Source organism: Chrysochloris asiatica, unplaced genomic scaffold (genome assembly GCF_000296735.1).
Source record: "Chrysochloris asiatica unplaced genomic scaffold, ChrAsi1.0 scaffold00031, whole genome shotgun sequence".
NCBI lineage: Eukaryota > Metazoa > Chordata > Mammalia > Afrosoricida > Chrysochloridae > Chrysochloris > Chrysochloris asiatica.
The window spans coordinates 12,604,680-12,623,674 of NW_006408549.1; the positions used below are offsets into that span (position 1 = coordinate 12,604,680).

At 39.9% G+C, this 18,995-nt stretch overlaps 1 pseudogene; it reads right to left on the reverse strand.

Annotated features, from left to right (window-relative positions):
• Nucleotides 1–16,128: 16,128 nt before the first annotated feature.
• Nucleotides 16,129–17,091, reverse strand: LOC102826847 (annotated as a pseudogene).
• Nucleotides 17,092–18,995: the final 1,904 nt, after the last annotated feature.

Genomic DNA, 18,995 nt, shown 5'->3' on the forward strand with positions numbered 1-18,995 from the left:
ATTTTCATTGTAGTTAAATTACTGCATTATCTTATTATATACATAATATATTTTTCTTTTTACCTGTAAAAGTTCTATAAGAACCATGCAATGCAATATATAGCTGATACTCTCATAATATCCTGAGTTAATGCCTGTAAATTAAATAGTTCAATCAACACATATAGCTAGCTCTATGTGCATATTTGTATGTGCACATACATACATACACATTCAGGATAATCTCAAGTTGACTTTGAATTTTGGGGACTTCCAATGAAGATTGTGAAATGAGTCTAACTGAGGCTGCCCTTCTAGGCAGTTTGCCTTAATTGCCTGCTCACTGTATAAATCACAGCTTTCTGCCTGTCATTTTCCAGAGTCCCGCTGTGAATCCAAACCAGGTGACTATGTGGATATGTTGGAAAGCTCACACCTGAGCTTCCATTTTGCTCAGGGCAGTGATTATTAATGTGAGAAATCCGGAGTGATGTGAAGTGGCCAGAGCTTCAGCAGAATTTATTGCTTACAGCTTTGGGGTCCCCTGGCTTTTACCAGCTGTTCCACACCTGGACATAGAGAACAGAAACATTCCTCTTCAATTTATCTTTCCTGGACTTGTTGCTTATGGGACTCAGATGCCAGGTGACAGGGCTGGGAAACAGTAGTGAGAGTCTCCATCTGCACAGCCCTGGATTCCCCAAAGAGCCCTTGTTCTGACTCTGGTACAGACATAACCTCTTCACAGTTCAATGCTTTTAGTGTAGAGAAAAGTGAAATTGTATATAAGCTAATTTTATAGTGTGTGGTCTGTAGTCTAATCTAGAACAAATTGACTAAGTGAGTAGGGGACTGGAGTCTTCTGGAGGGTTCAAGGACTTTGTCTTCCATGGGACATGAACACAGGAAGGCAGCAAGCAAAAATTTTAAGATCTTTGGATGGCTTTAGGGAGGGAGCTTCCAAAGGATTTCCTACACCCTAAAAGTACTGTGAGCCTCATGAGGGTTTGTTGTTGTTGTTGTTGTTGTTGTTGTTAAGTGCCATCATAAGGGTAGTGACCACTATATTCCAAAAACTGTCACACTGATTTGAACACATTATGGCACTATAAAAAGGAGGTTGTTCACTGAAGAGGTGACAGAGTGAATGAATAAATACTACCTTGCTGGGATCTAAAAGACATGATAGTTCAGTGATTAAGAGCACTGGTTTACTGTGACAGGGCCCTGCTTATAATTAGGGTTCTACCAATTATTGCTATTGTTGTTGTTAAGTACCATCAAGTCGGTTCTGACCCATAGCGACCCTGTGTAGGGTTTCCAAGGAGCAGCTGGTAAGCTTGAACTGCCAACCTTGCAGTTCAAATGGCATTGCAGTCTGGTGCATTAACCCACAGTGCCACACCAGAACTCCTCCAGCTATTGTTGTTGTTAAGTGCCGTTGAGTCGGTTCCAACCCATAGCGACCCTGTACAGGGTTTCCGAGGGTGTAAATCTTTACGGGAGTAGAAAGCCTCATCTTTCTCCCGCGGAGCAGCTGGTAGTTTCAAACCGCTGACTTTAAGGCTCGCAGCCCGATTCGTAACCACTACACTCCAGCTATTAGTCAAGTGAATTAAAGCATAGTGGGTTACAAGTTGGGCTACAAGGTTAGCAGTTAGAATCTACAAGTGACTCCATGTGAGAAAGATGAGAGTGTAAAGATACACAGCCTCAGAAACCCTCCGTAGGGTCTCTATGGCACACAACCACCATCACCAGTGACTACTGTTCTGAAGATTAGATGAGATACTATATGCATCATAAGGATGAAACAAACCCCCCCCCCTTTTTTTTTTTTAATAATAGGATATAGAAGATTGTTGGAAGGTAATCTAGGCAGTAGTAATGGTTTGACTTTCTGTTGCAAAATCCCACAGGTGACCAGCCTATGCTGAATGCTCTTTCCCTGTCTTCTCTACTACTTTCAGTCTCTGGAACCCCAACCAGAGTAGAAGTCCACAGACATGAATTGCCTTAGGGTTCCCAATACAATTCCCTCTAAGAGTACCTCAAGCAATTACTGTTGTTGTTCTTAAATGTGTTTGAGTCAGTTCCAACTCATAGTGACCCTGTATAGGATTATCAAGGAGCAGCTGGTGGGTTTGAACTGCCAACCTTGTGGTTTGCAGTTCAGTGCTGATCCACAGTGCCACAGGCTTTCACATTTGGGGCACAAATTGTTAACTGTTGTTACTTTAAGTGTCTTTGAGTCTATTTGGACTCATAGCATCCCTGTATAGGGTTTCCAAGGACCAGCTAGTGGGTTTGAACTGCTGACCTTGCGATTAGCAGTCCATGCTTATCCTATAGCACCACACCAGAACTCCAAAATTTTTAACTCCATTAAATAAAATCTATTAGAACCTAAATTTAAAGAACCATGATGTAGTTTCTTTATAACATGTTAATAATACGTCAGCTATAAAAAGGGTTTGATTTTTTGGAACACAAATATAAATGAATTGTAAGACTGTCTGGATGCCTGGATTCTCTTGTGAAAATCTGGATTATGACAAGGTAGCCCTACAAAGGAAGGAGCCCATGGCAACGGGAGGTAACAGGATACACACTGCTGCCTTTGTTCTTACTCTCACACCTGCTGCTACCTGCTAGAAGAATTATGACCCTCTGCTCCCAGAAGGGGATGGACATCAGACTCTCCAAGACAGACAGGGAATGGGAAAATCTCTACTCACTTCTCCTGGTATCAACAGGCCCTTAAGCCTGGGGAAATAAGAACTGAAATCCTTCCTTTTTCAGTGGAAGAAGGTGTTATGAATACCTTCCCTTTCGGGCCCACTGAGTCCAAGGAAGGTGGCAGGTCAAATTCAGACTACCATTTTCTTTATTACTACTTCTTGGCTAGAAGCACTGGTAGTGCTGTAGGACAATTGCTGGACTGCTAACCACAAGGTTGGCAGTTCAAGCCCACCAGCAGCTCAGTGGGAGAAAAATTAGACTTTCTGCTCCTGTACAGATTTCCAGTCTTGGAAACCCTATATAGGGTCACTATGAGCCAGAACTGACTTAACAGCCTTTACCATTAACAGCTTGTTCATGAGTGTTTTATGAGAAAAGAACCATCTGCTTACCTAGAATACAACCAGTTCTCAAGTCTACTATTGGAGCTAGGCAATCAATCTTTAACCAGAGCATTACAACGACTGACAACTTTTATTGGAAATCCAGTCTAAGAAAATATGCTATCCACTGGCATGCGCAGACAGCAAGGAGAGGAGAATGTGGTTAAATAGGCCGAGTAAAAAGAAGAAAGAGGTGGTCCAAAGAGGGCAAGTTTTCCTATTGACTAAGAATCTATAGGGAAATCTTTCTGAATTATCATGTCACTGTGAACTCATTGTGATTAAAATATGCCACTTAAATTCCTGCAAAGCTGACATTTCAAGTAAATTCTTTCTTCCTTCATATTCTATCTTTTGTCTTCCACCTCCCCCCCCCACTTCCCCTCACTTTCACTCTCATTCTATGCCTCTTTCTCCCTCTCTGTCACTCTTAGTTCTCTTTTAACACATGCACATAAAAACACACACACTTACAACACAACCAGATACACCACATGCAAAAGTATGTAACCAATAATGACTAACATTTTCAAAAGGAAACCTTGAATCCCAGGCAGTGATCTTTGCTACTTTTCATTGCCTCGACTTGCTCTCCAGCTAAGCAAGAAGACAAGATGCTTGACACAAGCTAAGTTCACTAAGGAACAACTTCGCTGGATGTCTCAGTCAGCTGGATAGCTTTTTGTTCTCATAATTGATTTTAAGCACCATTGCCTCTTACCTGCAACACAATTACTCCCTGCTGAAACACGTGAAAAGAAAAATCATACATCTAATCACTTGAATTTAGGGCACAGAGTCTCCCTATCTCCACTGTGAACTTAGAGTCTGAAGAGAAATTGTGTAAGGGGTGACTGGAATCTTCTCTATGTACTCAGTTGTCCAACAAACTTTATTTTATTCTATGAAAATGGTGGTTTAGAAGAGGGATCAAGATTGTGTTTTTGTGTTTAATTTATTTGGTATTAACATAAGCTGCATATCTATGCTATGGAGACATAGAGGCTTGTCTAAAATTTTGTTCCACTTGTAAGTAAAGCATACATAATCCCTGCGTAGTGCAAATGATTGACAGACTCAGTTAGTGAAAGATGGGCAGTTCAAAGCCACACAGAGGTGTATTGGCAGAGTGGTCTAGTGATCTACTTCTGAAAGATCAGCCATTGAAAACTACATACATACATGGGGTCATCATGAATCACTGGAGACAGGATGTTTTTCTTTTTGGTAAATAAACTACTCCCTACTGCTATCCAAAACATCATTTAGACTATCTTTTCATTTTCAGTATTACCATGTTTGCATTTCTTCAGTAATTGCCTGGTGACACAATGATCTTTGCTAAATCAAGATGGAAATCTGAAGGAATACAGACAGATCCTTTGGAGACCTCACATCTCACAGGAAAAGCTCTGAGTTCTCGCTCAGAGACTAGGTTCAGTCTTCCGCTCCTCCTTTCTTCCTTTTAGATAATGAGGAGACTAGAAATAGACAATTAATTCATCAACTTCCTCTGAAAACATTTTCTGATTCAAATTAAAACAAGGGTAAAATTGTATGAATTCATTAAATTCATAATGAAATTTAGACTTTTGCAAACTGCTTTCTCCAAAGAATAACTGCCTTCACACTTTTCATATTGTACTTCTTGGTATTAAAAGCACAGTTAAAGGTAAAAAAAATACAACTTCTGCTGTGGGTGTGGCTTTGGGACAGAAAACTGGACCTTAAGTATGTCAAATTTTAATATCAGTGTCCTTTAGTAAGATTAATAAAAAAGACACAGAAACTGGAGAGGAAAGCCATTACTCAAAGAAAATGTACCTCAGATTAGAAGAGATTATTCCAATCTTAAAACTAACTTTGAGAAAAAAAAAAATTTTTACACTTATCCAAAGTAAAACCAAAGTAGTGTGGTGGCTTTGTACAATAAGCACTGGACTATAAACCACATGGTTAGTGGTTCAAGCCCAAGAGCCACTCTGTTGAGGAAAGATAAAGCTTTCTGTCCCAGCAAAGATACACATCCTTGGAAACCCTATACAGGGTTGCTATGAATCAGAATGGACTCAATGCTAATTGACAACAGCAACAAAATAAAACCAAATGGGTTATATGTTGGTTTACGAAATAAAATTGTCAAAAGAAGTCATGTTATAAGAATGCAACTGAAATAGTTTATAGACAGGCTACAAGGTTTATTGTGAGACTATGAGATTAAGATAAGAAGGCTAGATTCCAAGGAGTCTCTTCAAGATTAGACGATTGTCTAGTGTGGTTTGGTACCTAGCACAGTTTCTGTACAGACTGGATAGCATAGCGAATGCTAACTGAATGATAAATGGAGGTATGTCTTACTGCTGTAAGAAGGGAATGGGGCCTTCCTAGTGAATAGAGGTCAAATTCGAACATCCTTATAACCTCCAATCTTCATATCTCTTTGTCAGTGCTCTGTCAAGGTAGCTCTGGTGGGTCTACTTCTCTGCAAATCTTTAGTGCAAAAGCTACTGTTTTGTTTGTTTTTTCTTTGTGTACTTTGCTGAGAGACTGCCTATCAGTCTGTAGGCAATGATTGGTGGTTGTTGTTAAGTGCCATCAAGTTGGTTCCAACTCATAGTGACCCTGTATAGGGTTTCCAAGGAGCAACTGGAGAGTTTGAACTGCCAACCTTGTGGTTTGCAATCTAGTGCTGATCCTACACCAGGTGTCTAAAGATGGGTGGTGGTGGTGTACCATGGAGTTGGTTCTGACTCATAGTGGACATGCATAGGGTTTCCAAGGCTATAAATCTTTACGGGAGCAGAAAGCCTCATCTTTCTCCCATGGAACAATTAGTAGTTTCAAAGTGATGACTTTGAGGTTAGCAACCTGACTTATAACCACTATGCTACCAGGGTGGTGGTGGTTGTGTGCCGTGGAGTTGGTTCCGACTCATACTGACCCTGTACAGGGTTTCCGAGGCTGTAGATCTTTACGGGAGCAGAACGCCTCCTCTTTCTCCCACAGAACAGCTGGTAGTTTTGAACTGTTGACCTTGTGGTTCACAGCCCAATTCATAACCACTACGCTACCAGAGTTCCTTATGCTACCAGGGTAGTGGGGGTGAATTATGACAATCATAAGCAAGATCATGTGAGGTATCTGCCTCTGGTAAGGTTTACCCAGGATCTCCCTTAGCAATGGGAAGAGGATAGTCCCTACTTACCTAGGGAAATATAGTTTCAAGATTCTAAGTTTCATTCATCCAACATTCTCCAATGCCCCACACTTTTCTTATCATGACCCTGACTTTGACATTGGAAATCTGTTGTGGTTGTATATTCAATCTCCCTTACAGTTCACAGTTAGATTTTGGGATTGCTTTTCAAACTATTTCTCTTTATGGTGTCCCACATGATTCTTTCTCTCTTGTTGTTGTTCTTTTTCTGATTGTTCTTCTATCAGGTTAGCATGGAGAAATTTGTCTTCACTCTCTCTAATTCTGCCTTCCATTGATTTAAATCTACTCCACTGGCCTTTTAATGTGCTCTCCTTTTCTTAGTATTCATTGTCTAGATTTCCATTTGTTTTGTCGTTTTCCTGAATTCTTCTACAGTGTTGTCATTGTTTTCCTAGATCATTCTCTCAATCCATTGAAAGTACCTAAATATCATTCTTTTGAATCCCTTGTTATGCAACTCCAGTGCCTTTCTTCCTCAATACGATTCTGTATTTTAGTCACTTGTTTGAGTCACTCTGTCTTCTTTCTTTGTGTGAAGTGAGGTTGTTTGTTGTCTCTGAGATGTTGTGGTGATGTTAATATTTGTATTTAATTGTTGACTTACAGGTGTGGTTTGCTTGGGTTTTTCTGTTCTGCTTTATTTTTTTGTTGCTGTTACCTCTGAGTGAGTGGAGCAGGCATGCTACCATGCTCACTAGCTTGACAGCACTTAATTGCTCATCACCTGTCTTCTGGTGGGTGTGGTACAGGATGAGAGTAGGCATGTAGTGAGTTCTCTGTGTGTTGTTTGTGTACCAGTTGAGGGCACTTGGGATGGTGTTGGGTTCTGTCTATCATTGATCTGGTAGTTCAGAAGCCGGTGACAGCCCTCACCCAGTGAGTGGGGATGGCAGAGGTGCTGTTGGGCATGGTCACTATCTCCTATTAGTTGGGGGGAAAAGAAAAAGAAAAACAAAATGTAAAGTAAAAACCACCAGCAGCAACAAAAGAAAAACATAGGTAAAATTTTAAAAGATAACCTGAAAAAAGGATGAGAAACAAACACATAACAAAAAGGAAAATAATATATAATAAAGCAAAGAAAGAAAAAAATTAAAAAGGCAAAAACAAAAACTAATGTGAGGGGGGAAAAGGAAAAGAGAAAAAAAAAATGAAAAGGAAGAGAAAAAAAGAACAAAATGGAAGCCAGAATAAGAAGAAACAACAAGGGAAGGTAAAGGTAAACAAACTAAAACAAAAGAAAGGAGACAAGTGGGAATTGGGGTGAGGTGGGGAAGGGCATCGGGCAGTGCTTCCGCTGGTTGAGGAGGCAGAGCAGCTGCACAGGTTGGTGAAGTCTGCTAGCTGAGGAAGCCATGGGGGTGAGGCTCCTGGTCTTGGAAGGAATGCTTATTGACCTGACAGCTGAGGGTAGCAGGCCTGATCCGAAAAGTTGTTCCTCCCATACTAGAGTATGGCCTGAGATAAGGTGCCTAGTCTGAAGGGAAGGCTCCAACATCAAACAGAACAGGAGCTGTAGGGATGGGGAAGGATGAGGACTTGTCACACTTCAGGTTACTGAGAGGGTGTGGGGAATAAAGGGAAAATCAAACCTTTAGTCACCAGCTACTGGTATGTGCTAGTACAACTCGGGGCAAGCACAACATGTATGGATAGATAGATAGATAGATAGATAGATAGATAGATAGATAGATAGATAGATAGATAGATAGATTGATAGATAGATATAGATATAGATATAGATATAGATATAGATATAGATATAGATATTGTTGTTGTTATGTGCTGTGGAGGAGTCGGTTCTGACTCATAGCGACCCTGTACAGGGTTTCCGAGGCTGTAAATCTTTATGGAAGCAGAAAGCCTCATCTTTCTCTCATATAACAGCTGGTAGTTTCAAACTGCTAACCTTGTAGTTCGCAGCCCGATTCGTAACCACGACACTACCAGAGCTCCATATGTATATATATGTATACTCAGGTATATATACATATATATATATACACTACTCTGGTAACATAGTGTTTATGAGTCAGGCTGCTAATCTCAAGGTCAGCAGTTCAAAACTACCAGCCATACAGGAGAAACATGAGTCTTTCTGCTCCTGTAAAGATTTACAGCCTTAGAAACTCTATGCAGGGTTGCTATGAGTGGAACTCACTCCACAGCACAAAACCAACAACAACCAACTACCATGGAGTCCTGGTATGGTTCTGTGGGTAAATGCATAGGACTGCAAGGTCAGTTTGAACCATAAGGTCGGTGGTTCAAACTCACCAGCTACTCCTCGGAAACCCTATATAGGTTGCTATGAGTTGGAACCAACTCAATGACACTTAACAACAACAACAAGAAAACATTGATAAATATATACGTTTACATACTGGAGAGAGTGAGAGAAAATCCTGGTGTTGCACTGTAGGATAAGCACTGAACCATGATGACATTTGAACCACAAGGTCAGTGGTTCAAATTCACTAGTCGCTCCTTGGAAACCCTATGCAGGGTCACTACTAGTTAGAACTGAGTTGATAGCATTTAACAACAAATATATAAATATATAATGTGGAGTCCTGGTGTGGCGCTGTGGGTTAATGAGCCAGACTGAAAAGTTATTTCAACTACAAGGTTGGCAGTTCCAGCTCACTAGTAGCTCCTTGGAAACCTATACAGGGTCGCTATAGGTAGGAATCGACTTGACGACACTTAACAACAACAACATATATATAATGTAAGATAAGCACTGGACTACTAACCACAAGGTCGACATTTCAAACCCACCAACTTCTCTCAGAAATCCTAAGTGTTCTTAAGAGCCGAAATCCACTCAGTGGCAAACAGCAACAAATTCTGTGTGTATGTGTGTGTGTGGTAGCTATTGTTGTTGTCAGGTGCTGTCGAGTCAGTTCCCATTCATAGTGAGCCTATGTCTAATAGAAGTCCTACAGCATCCTCATAACTGCTGCTACATGTGCGCCTACTGGTGCCGTCACTGTGTTAATCCAGCTCATCGGGGTCTCCCTCTTTTTTCACTGACCCTCCAATTTATCAAGCATGATGTGCATGTAGACATCTATGAACCCCTGAACAGTTTAGTTAAAATGTTCAACTAGAGTTTGAAATTTGAGTCCACTTAGAGGTACCTCTGAAGAAAGGCTTGGCTCGCTATTTCCAGAAAGCCAACCACTAAAAGCAATACTCCTCAAAACTGGACCAATAAACAACATGATGATAAACGAAGAAAAGAGTGAAGCCAAGAATTTCATTTTGCTTGCATACACAACCATTTTCATGGAAGTCAGAGTCAAACAACATATTGCATCGGGCAAATCTGCTACAAAAGACCTCTTTTGGAATGTTAAAGAGCAAAGATGTCATTTTGGGAATAAGGTGCGCTTGACTCAAGCCATGGCATATTTCAATCTCCTCATACACATCTGGAATCTGGACAATGAATAAAGAAAACTAGAAACGAACTCTTGGATTTGAGTTATGGTGTTGGTGAAGAATATTAAATATACCATGGACTGCCAGAAGAATGAATAAATCTGTCTTGGAAGAAATGTAGCTTGAATGCTCCTTAGAAATGCGGATGGTAGGACTTTGTCTCATATACTTGGGACATATTATCAGTCCCTGTGGAAGGGCATCATGCTTGGTAAAGTAGAGGGTCAGCAAAACCAGGAAGACACCCAATGATTGACACAGTGGCTGCAACAATGGGTTCAGAGATAACAGTTGTGAGGCTGGCACAGGACCAGGTAGTGTTTCATTCCGTTATGTCTGGGATTGAACTTGGGAACTAACAACAGCAACCAAAAGCACATGAAGTACAGTTCTACCGTGACCCACATGGAGTCACCAGGAACTAGAATGATCTTAATGGCAGCTGGCACTAATATGGACACCCACTCATCCACAAAATCCTCCAAAATGGAAATAATAGTAGTTTGATGATAAAAGTTTATAGATCATCTAATATTAGACTTCTGTTGCTGTTTTTAAAAACTTTGTATTGTGATTTGAATGAGGTTTACAGTAACTTTCCACTGAACAAACTATATACATTTTGTTTTGTGACATTGTTGCCATCCTCACAATGTAACAGCCTTCTTCCCATCTTTTCCCTATATTGACCATTTCCATTTCTCCTTCTTTCCTATTCCTTCATGTTTTCTATGCTTTATTCCTGGGGAAATGCTGCCCTTTTGATTTCAAATGCTTGATTGTTACAAGGAAAATGTTCCTCCATGGTTTTATTGGTCACTGTGTAGGCCTATCTATTATTTGGATGAAAGTTGGGTTGGAGGGTTAAGTTCAGTTCCAGGCTTGAAGGGCCATAGTCTCAGGTTTTGTCAGCTTCTAAGCATGATCATTTTTTTATGTTTTGGCCTTTGTCCCACATTTTCCTCCTAGTCTATCCAGAAACTCCTATTTTTATCCCTTTCAGAGCAGTGTTAGCCAGGCATACACTGTCTAGTTCTTCTGTTCTCAGGGTCATGGAGGCTGGTGTCTGCATGGTTCCTTTGTGCTTTGGACTAATTCCATGAATCCTTCATTTCCTTCACTGTACTTTGCACTGGATAAGGAAAGATAATAGTTAATTGCACCTTAGATGGCTGTTCACAGGTTTTTAAGGCCCCAGTTGCTACTAAAAAAATTCAGATGTAGAACATTTTCTTTGTGAACTTTGTTGTGCCAATTGACCTTTAAACCCTTCAAGATTATAATCCTGGGTTCCCAGGCCCAGTGATTCATTCCCTTAAGGGATTTGGTTGTGTCTTAGAAGTTTTTAAAATTTTATCTCCTGCATGCTCTACTAGTTGCTGTTGTTAGGTACCATATGTTGTTGTTGTTAAGTGCCATCAATCAGGTTCTGATAGATAGATGTATCTGAATGTCACCCCTTTAGTCATTTAAAATCTGATTTTAAGTTTGCCTGTCAATCTATGTATCTACTCAGAGGTATTATTGTTACTGCTATCGCAAAGTTGTGTCTGGGATATCATTTACCTTTGTTGCCTTTAACTCTTAGGCCCCTCCCAGTGCCTTGATCATTTTGAGCTGTTCTCTCCCTCATTGTAGATTGCCTTTCCCTTTACCCAAGCTAATAATTGTCTACCCTCTAGTTAAAATATTAGACTAACTCATTTCATTTCTTTAACATTTCATTGAAGACTTTTGACATATTGTTCTTTGAAAAGCTTCAATTGGTTTTACAGTACAATGTTTTACATGGGAAGAATTTGTAGTTTTGTTGTTGTTGTTGTTAGGTACAGTTGGTTCCACCCCATAGTGACCTGATACACAATAGAATAAGTCACTACCCAGTCCGGGACCATGCTCTTAATCACTGTTGTGTTTGAGCCTGTTGCTGGTACCACTGTGATAATCCATTTCATTGGGGGTCTTCCTCTTTCTTGTTGATCTTCCACTTTACCAAGCATGATATACTTCTTCAGGGACTGGTGCCTCCTGATAATATGTCTGAAGTATGAGCGATGAAGTCTAGCCATCCTGGCTTCTACGGAGCATTCTAACTGTACTTCATCGGACACAGATTTGTTTTTTAAATATTCTTCTCCACCACCATACTTCAAATGCATCAGTTCTTCTATGGTCTTCCTTATCCATTGTCCAACTTTTTTGCATATGGCTTGTGTCAGGTGCACCTTAGTTCTCCAACTGCCATCATATTTGGACACTTGTTATTACATTTCTGACTTTAGAAAAAGAACAGCTATAATTTTATCAAGCAGTTAATGAAAAATACAATTATTCACATTTCTTTTAACAAGAAATGGTTTTGAGCTTATTTGTATGAGCTCTTTATAGATAGTTCTCTATTATTGATTATTGTTGTTAAGTGCTGTCAGGTTGGTTCTGACTCATGGTGACCCTGTCTTGGGTTTCCAAGAAGTGACTAGTGGGTCTAAACTGCCAACCTTTTGGTTCAAACCAACTTTGTGGCCCAGTGTTTATCCTACAACACCACCTAGGACTCCTGATTGATAGCTCTCTATGAGATGACCCCGTATGACAGATCTCTATAGAAAGATCTGTTCACATTGCTGTTGTTGTGTGCCATCAAATCAGTTCTAACCTCATTCAGACCAGGTATAGGATCTCCAAGACAGCCTAAAGCATAACCCACTACACCACCAGCAACCCTTGTTTTTGTTCACATACTGTTGTTGTTAAGTGTGGCTGAGTCACCTAACAAAATCAAATGAGTAAAAAGGGAATTATTTTTGCCTTTTTTTTTTTTTTTTTTTTAAACTTGTATCTTAATGATTTGATGCTACTCCTGAAGAATAGCTAAATGCATGTCTCCCAGTAGCATTTTTATCTGGTCCAATAACAGAGTTACTTGTCATGAACTAGGAGGAACCTCAACAAAGAACTGGTTCTACCATCCAATTACTATCAGAATGAATGACTTAAGCAAAGCTATTCTAAGACTCAAATCATTTCTATTGGTAGACATTCTCCCAGATTTAATTGGCCTATGTCAAACAATTGTACACCACAGGTCAGTCTATTTCGTTACTTAAGGATTCATTTTCCAACTAATTTATGCCAGGGGGTTTACCAGAAAGTTCCACTCCTTAAAATTAGATGTCTTATGGGTACAAAATTGGGATTTTTCTTTGGCTATGTTTTGAATTTGGTGATAACTCGTTTCCACATTTCCAAATTAAAATGATCACACCCATACTCCACAGTACAGAATCAGAGTGCCTCTGTGGGCTTTTTTCTAAGGAAAACTTTCTCATTCTCATTGGAACACACTGGTCTGCCTTTTATTTAGGTACAAAAACTAGTTCAGATCCTGAATTTTAATTAAAGGATGGAACCCTACTTCCTGTGTTATTGATTCTTGAAACATGCGAGTCTAGTGTTAGATGTAAAATTGGCAATCTTTATTTCACATATTTGTCAGAAAATATCATCTTAAGCTATTAGGTACTCTTTCTCTTATGAAAAAAAAAAGATTCATAAAATAATGTTTATAAAATAATCCTGAATGTTATCATGACAGTGGTTTTCTCTGGATTCTGCGATTAAAAGTTGTAGCATTTATTTGTCAAAGTTCTTTTTTGGCTATAAAGCTATGCAGTCCTCTCATTCTACTTGTTGTTCTTAAATTCCGTTAAGTTGGTTTCAGCTTACAGTTGACTCATAGTGACCGTGTATAGGGTTTCCAAAGAGCGGTTGATGAGTTTGAACCACTGACCCCGTGGTTCAAACCGACCTTGTAGTCCAGTGCTCTAACCCACAACACCATTTGGGAAGAATCTTTCATTGTGTTCTCTCCTCCACCTCCCTCCACTAGTGGGAGAGTCTTGATTTTCCTTTTTCTTGCTCCTGTTTAGGCATATGCCTTGGAAGCGGCACAATGGAATGCTGTCTTGTGGGAATTTGATTCTGAAGCAGGAGACCCATTGTTACAAGGACTGTTAGGATTCATTCCTGGGCTCCACTACTCTAAGCAGGGCTTTGAATTGTTATATTCCAATTTGATTATTCTAGTTTGACTCCTGATGTGGTGCTGCATGTTAATGTACTGGACTGCAAAGTCAGTTTGAACCACAAGGTTGGTGGTTCAAGATCACCAACTGCTCCTCAGAAACCCTGTACAGGGTAACTATGGGCCAGAACCGTCTCAAAGGCACTCAACAACAACAACAAACAACAGTTTGACCCTCTGCTGAGAATTTGCAGATATTCTACATTTTAATAAGATGCCTCTCCCTCAATGATTCTCATGTGTATATAAGATCTAGAAGGAATCAACCACCTTCTAGATTTTTGTTAAAATGTAGAGTCTGATTGAGTATATCTAGAGTACAAATGCAAATTACCAGCAGGTTGCCAAACCAGAATGAACTCTTTCAAAGCCCTGACTCAAAGTCTGCAGACCAGCATCTCCTGGAATTCTGTCAAAAATAAAGCCCCATGCCAGCCTTACTGAATTGGAACCTAAAGTTTAACAAGATCCCTATATTTTTTGGATAAACATATAAAAGTTAAGAAGTCCTACATTGATGGTGCCCTACAGTGGAGCAGTAGCATCTGGCCAGACTATTTCAGTTAAAAAGAGTATTGGATTTCCTTCTTTCTGGCCCTTATTTTAAGCCTGGTCACTTAGCGGGTTCTTGATATCCTTCCAAATTTCTTCCTTTTTTGCTTAAGATGAAGCCAATTTTTAGTATTGCAATAGACAAAGTCCTAAGTGATACACAGATTATTTTTAATTTCTTTCAAATGCTTCTCCAGCATTTCTAAATTTGCTACAATGTGCATATATTACTTTTGTAATCAGTAAAACAAACAAGTTATTTAAGAATATATGCCTGCTTGAAACCTGAGAGCTGTGAATTTAGATCACATTGCTTTAGTCCTTATACTTACAGACTAATTAAAAAAACAAAACAAAAAACAAAACATGCACACACACACACAAACAACATTGTGTTTTGGTGTTATACCTTCCTCCTACACTGAAAAGTAAATCAGAAGCAGCTGCATGACATTTGCTATTGTTTTTGACAGGATGTTTTTGAGGATATTTTTCATGACTCTCAGAGTATCTCCCTTCTGAGAACCCACTGGAAATTTTCTCTAATGCCTCAGTGCCAAGAAAAACTAAACCTCTTCTGAGAACTAGTAATTTCCATTCAAATAAAAACATGAATCTTGAAAACAAAAGCTTTCCCCAGATTTTTCAATTATTAGAATCACCTGGATTGCTTGGTAACTAGATTTATGTTATACTTAATCAGGAATTCCAAGGGAGGGTCCTGGTGGTTTTCATGAGCAACTCATTGCTTCCATCTTTGCTTTCAGCGGCTTGAAATTCTGATTGCACATTAACGTCATCTGAGAAACTATTAATTAATAGCTTAAAAGATCCCACCCCAGTTCAAGTAAATCAGAATCACTGAGAATCACCACATACTAGAATTTGTAAATACAACCAATGAAATATGAAAAACAAAACAATAAAACACCTGGGTAATCACACTATGCAGTCAAGCTTGGCAAGCATTTTTTTTTTTTTTCCATTCAATATATTAAATCTTTTTATTGAATATACATGATCATGGATGATACATAAATTTCAATCCCATCTATAATTTTATGTGGTACCATTAATTCAAATTAGATATAGTGCATAGGATGTGCCAACAACCATTTTTATAACCAACTGTTTAACTGCTTGGGTGACCATTTAATGGTGAATTCCAGGTTCTTAACATAGCAACTGTCAGTTCATCTATACCATGGTTTCTGCAAATGGCTTCTCTGCCCCCAAGCAGTCCTTCTCTAAAGTTATATAAGTAAACTGAATGGAATCTGGCATCACCCTGAAGGAATTCTAAACTTCACACTGTGGGGTAGTTTATCAAGATGGCTTCAGAGTAGACTAACTTTACACAACACATTAAAAAAAAAAAGACATTTATTCAGCGTCATGATCAGACTATTACATTTAGCAATCAACAGCATGGGTGCGGAAAAAAAAAATCTACATTAAAACCCTTTATTGGAACGCTTTACACTTTCCACAGAACAGAAACTAAAATAACCTGTTATACAATTAGTCACAAATACAGTCCTTGAGTTTTTGTTTTGTTTTTTGCCCATACACATGAGTATTGTCTAAAACATGTCTTCTTTGTAGCGGCTAGGCCCTGCCACCACTGTGCTTGGCTGAGTTCACAAATCTGTTGTAACCTGTAGCTTCCCTGTCACTTCTCTGGCTCTCCTCTCCTGCTAAGCTTTGTTTCCTGGCACTCATTAAAACCTTCTGCCACTCCCATAGCTACTGCTGCTGCTTGAACCGTCATAGCCACCTTGGTTTTGTGGTTTGGCAAAATATTGACCTCCACCACCATAAGGGCCAGAGCTTCTGCCTCCAAAATTTCCTCCCTTCATGGGTCCAAAATTTGAAGGCTGATTATTGTAATTGCCAAAATCATTATAGCTTCCACTGCCTCCAAAATTACTTCCATCATTACCAAATCCATTATAACCATCCCCACTGCCTCCATATCCACCACCACCTCGGCTGCCACCAAAGCCACCTCGTCCGCTGAAGTTTCCTCCATGACCAAAGTTGTCATTCCCACCAAAACCACCTCCACGGCCACCACCGAAGTTTCCAGAACCACTTCGACCTCTTTGACTGTAGGAGGCACTGGCCATCTCTTGCTTTGACAGGGCTTTCCTTACTTCACAATTGTGGCCATTCACAGTATGGTACTTCTGGATAACAATCTTCTCTACAGAGTCATGGTCATCAAAGGTTACAAATGCAAAGCCCCTCTTCTTGCCACTGCCTCGCTCTGTCATGATTTCACTCACTTCAATCTTTCCATACTGCTCAAAATAATCTCTTAGGTGATGCTCTTCAGTGTCTTCTTTAATGCCACCAACAAAAATCTTTTTCACAGTTAAGTGGGCATCTGGTCTTTGAGAGTCTTCTCTTGAAACTGCCCTGTTTGGTTCCACCACTCTTCCATCCACCTTGTGAGGCCTTGCATTCATGGCTGTATCCACCTCCTCCACAGTAGAATAAGTGACAAACCCAAAGCCTCTGGAGCACTTGGTGTTTGGATCTCTCATCACCACACAGTCCGTGAGCGCTCCCGATTGCTCAAAATGGCTCCTCAGGCTCTCATCTGTTGTTTCAAAGCTCAAACCTCCAATGAAGAGTTTCCGCAGCTGTTAGGGCTCTTTAGGAGACTTTGACTTAGACATGATGGCGGTGAGGGGGAGAAAAAAAAAAAAAAACAGACGATGCTTCCTCCGCGCTGTCCATGAGCAGAAAGTTGGCAAGCATTTTTTGGATAAAATTTTGTCAACTCAATTTTCTTTACCTGGCAATATGCATTCTCACCCCATTGGCTAGGTCTTCTACCGTACTGTCTTGTCCTTACCTGGTTGGCTAATTCAAATTGCTAAGGCACGCATTCTTGTCCTTACTTGGTTGGCTATTCCAAATTGTGAGGGGAGCTTAAGCAAGTTAGAAAGTCCCTACTCACTTCAGGAAGTAGTAAAAATTAAAAAGAAAGGTCATCTGAATACCATAAACAGAATTACAGTAAATTTGAAGAAAAGACACTCATTCCCACAATTCTCTTCTCTTACTTTTTCTTTTGGTTCTGATTAAAAAATATATATATCTTGTTCCAATTTTCTCATTTGTTTTTTGTTAAGTGCCATCAAGTCGGTATAAATGAATGAATGAATGAATGTTCTGTCATGCAAGCCAGAATATCAGGGATGAAAAGTAACCACTTGTCCCAAGAATTTTCTCTCTCTGATAACTCTGTCATCATCCAGTTTTAATTGCAGGGGATTGAGGCAATTTGGCAAGAGACAGAGGCAGAAGCCTAAACAGAGATTTGCCTGTTATCTGATTGGGGTGTTCAGGGCAAGATCTGGGAGCTGTGGAATGTGAGAGGAGAAAGAAAGGCTAGCAAAGGGGGATGGAGAGCAATTATTTTCCAAAATGGTCAATTGTTCCTCCCTGTGGGGAAAACCAGTCCTCCGAGCAGCCTCCTGACTGCTGAAGTCTCTGCATGATGTTCTCTAAGAAATCAGCACCTGTGACACATGTTCACTCCAAGGGCACATCCAGGAGGACTGAAGAGCTTGTAGACCCAATCCCAACACACAATGCTCATGGGACTCTATATAATGACTTATCACCGACCTCTGCTATGGAAAGAATCCCTATGGTGACAACAATGTCTGATCTCACGGGGTACAATTTATCCCTTTCCTGTAATCTATCAGAAAACTCCCATAGTCCACTGACTGACAAGACTTTCAGAATTCACTTTATTCATCTACAGCATCTCTGAGCCTGGCCATGGGTCATGACCTAATTCTAGAAAGCGGTACTTAAGCCATCTACCCTGGATCCATCTATCTACTTCTCTGTTGTCAAATGAATAGTCAGATAGAATAAATCAATAATAGTAGTTAACATTTACTGAGTCCCTAGGTAGTACAAATGGTTAAGCACTTGGCTACTAGCTGAATGGTGCATGATTTGAATCCTCCCAAATGTGCTTGGAGGAAAGACTTGTTGGTTTACTTCTAAAGGGTAATAGCCATTGGTAAAAGTCTAGAGTACAGTTCTACTTTGAAACACATGGGTTCACCATGAGTTGGAATCAATTACATAGCAACTGGTTTATCATGTGGTGTCCTGGTGTGGCGCTGTGGGTTAATGCGCCAGACTGCAAAGCCGTTTGAACTGCAAGGTCAGCGGTTCAAGCTCACCAGCTACTCCTCAGAAACCCTATACAGTGTTGCTATGGGTTGGAATCGACTTGATGGCACTTAACAACAACAAACATATGGCGTGTATTAACTCATTTGACCTTCCTAAAACTTAAAGGAGTAAGTGCTATGGTATTTCCTCCACTTTTCAAATGAGATTGAGGTGCAAAAAGGCTAAGTCAATTGTCAAGGGTTCATCTTAGTGCTGAAATTGCTAGGAGATGAGCCCCAGAATCTGCATTCTTAATTACTTCTCTGGGATTGTGTCACTGCTGCATATCCTACAGATTACAGCATGGGTTTGTTTAATTTACCACGTGGGAATTTGCTTATTGCTTACTATGCTTCTTCCACTGGAATGCACCCTTGCA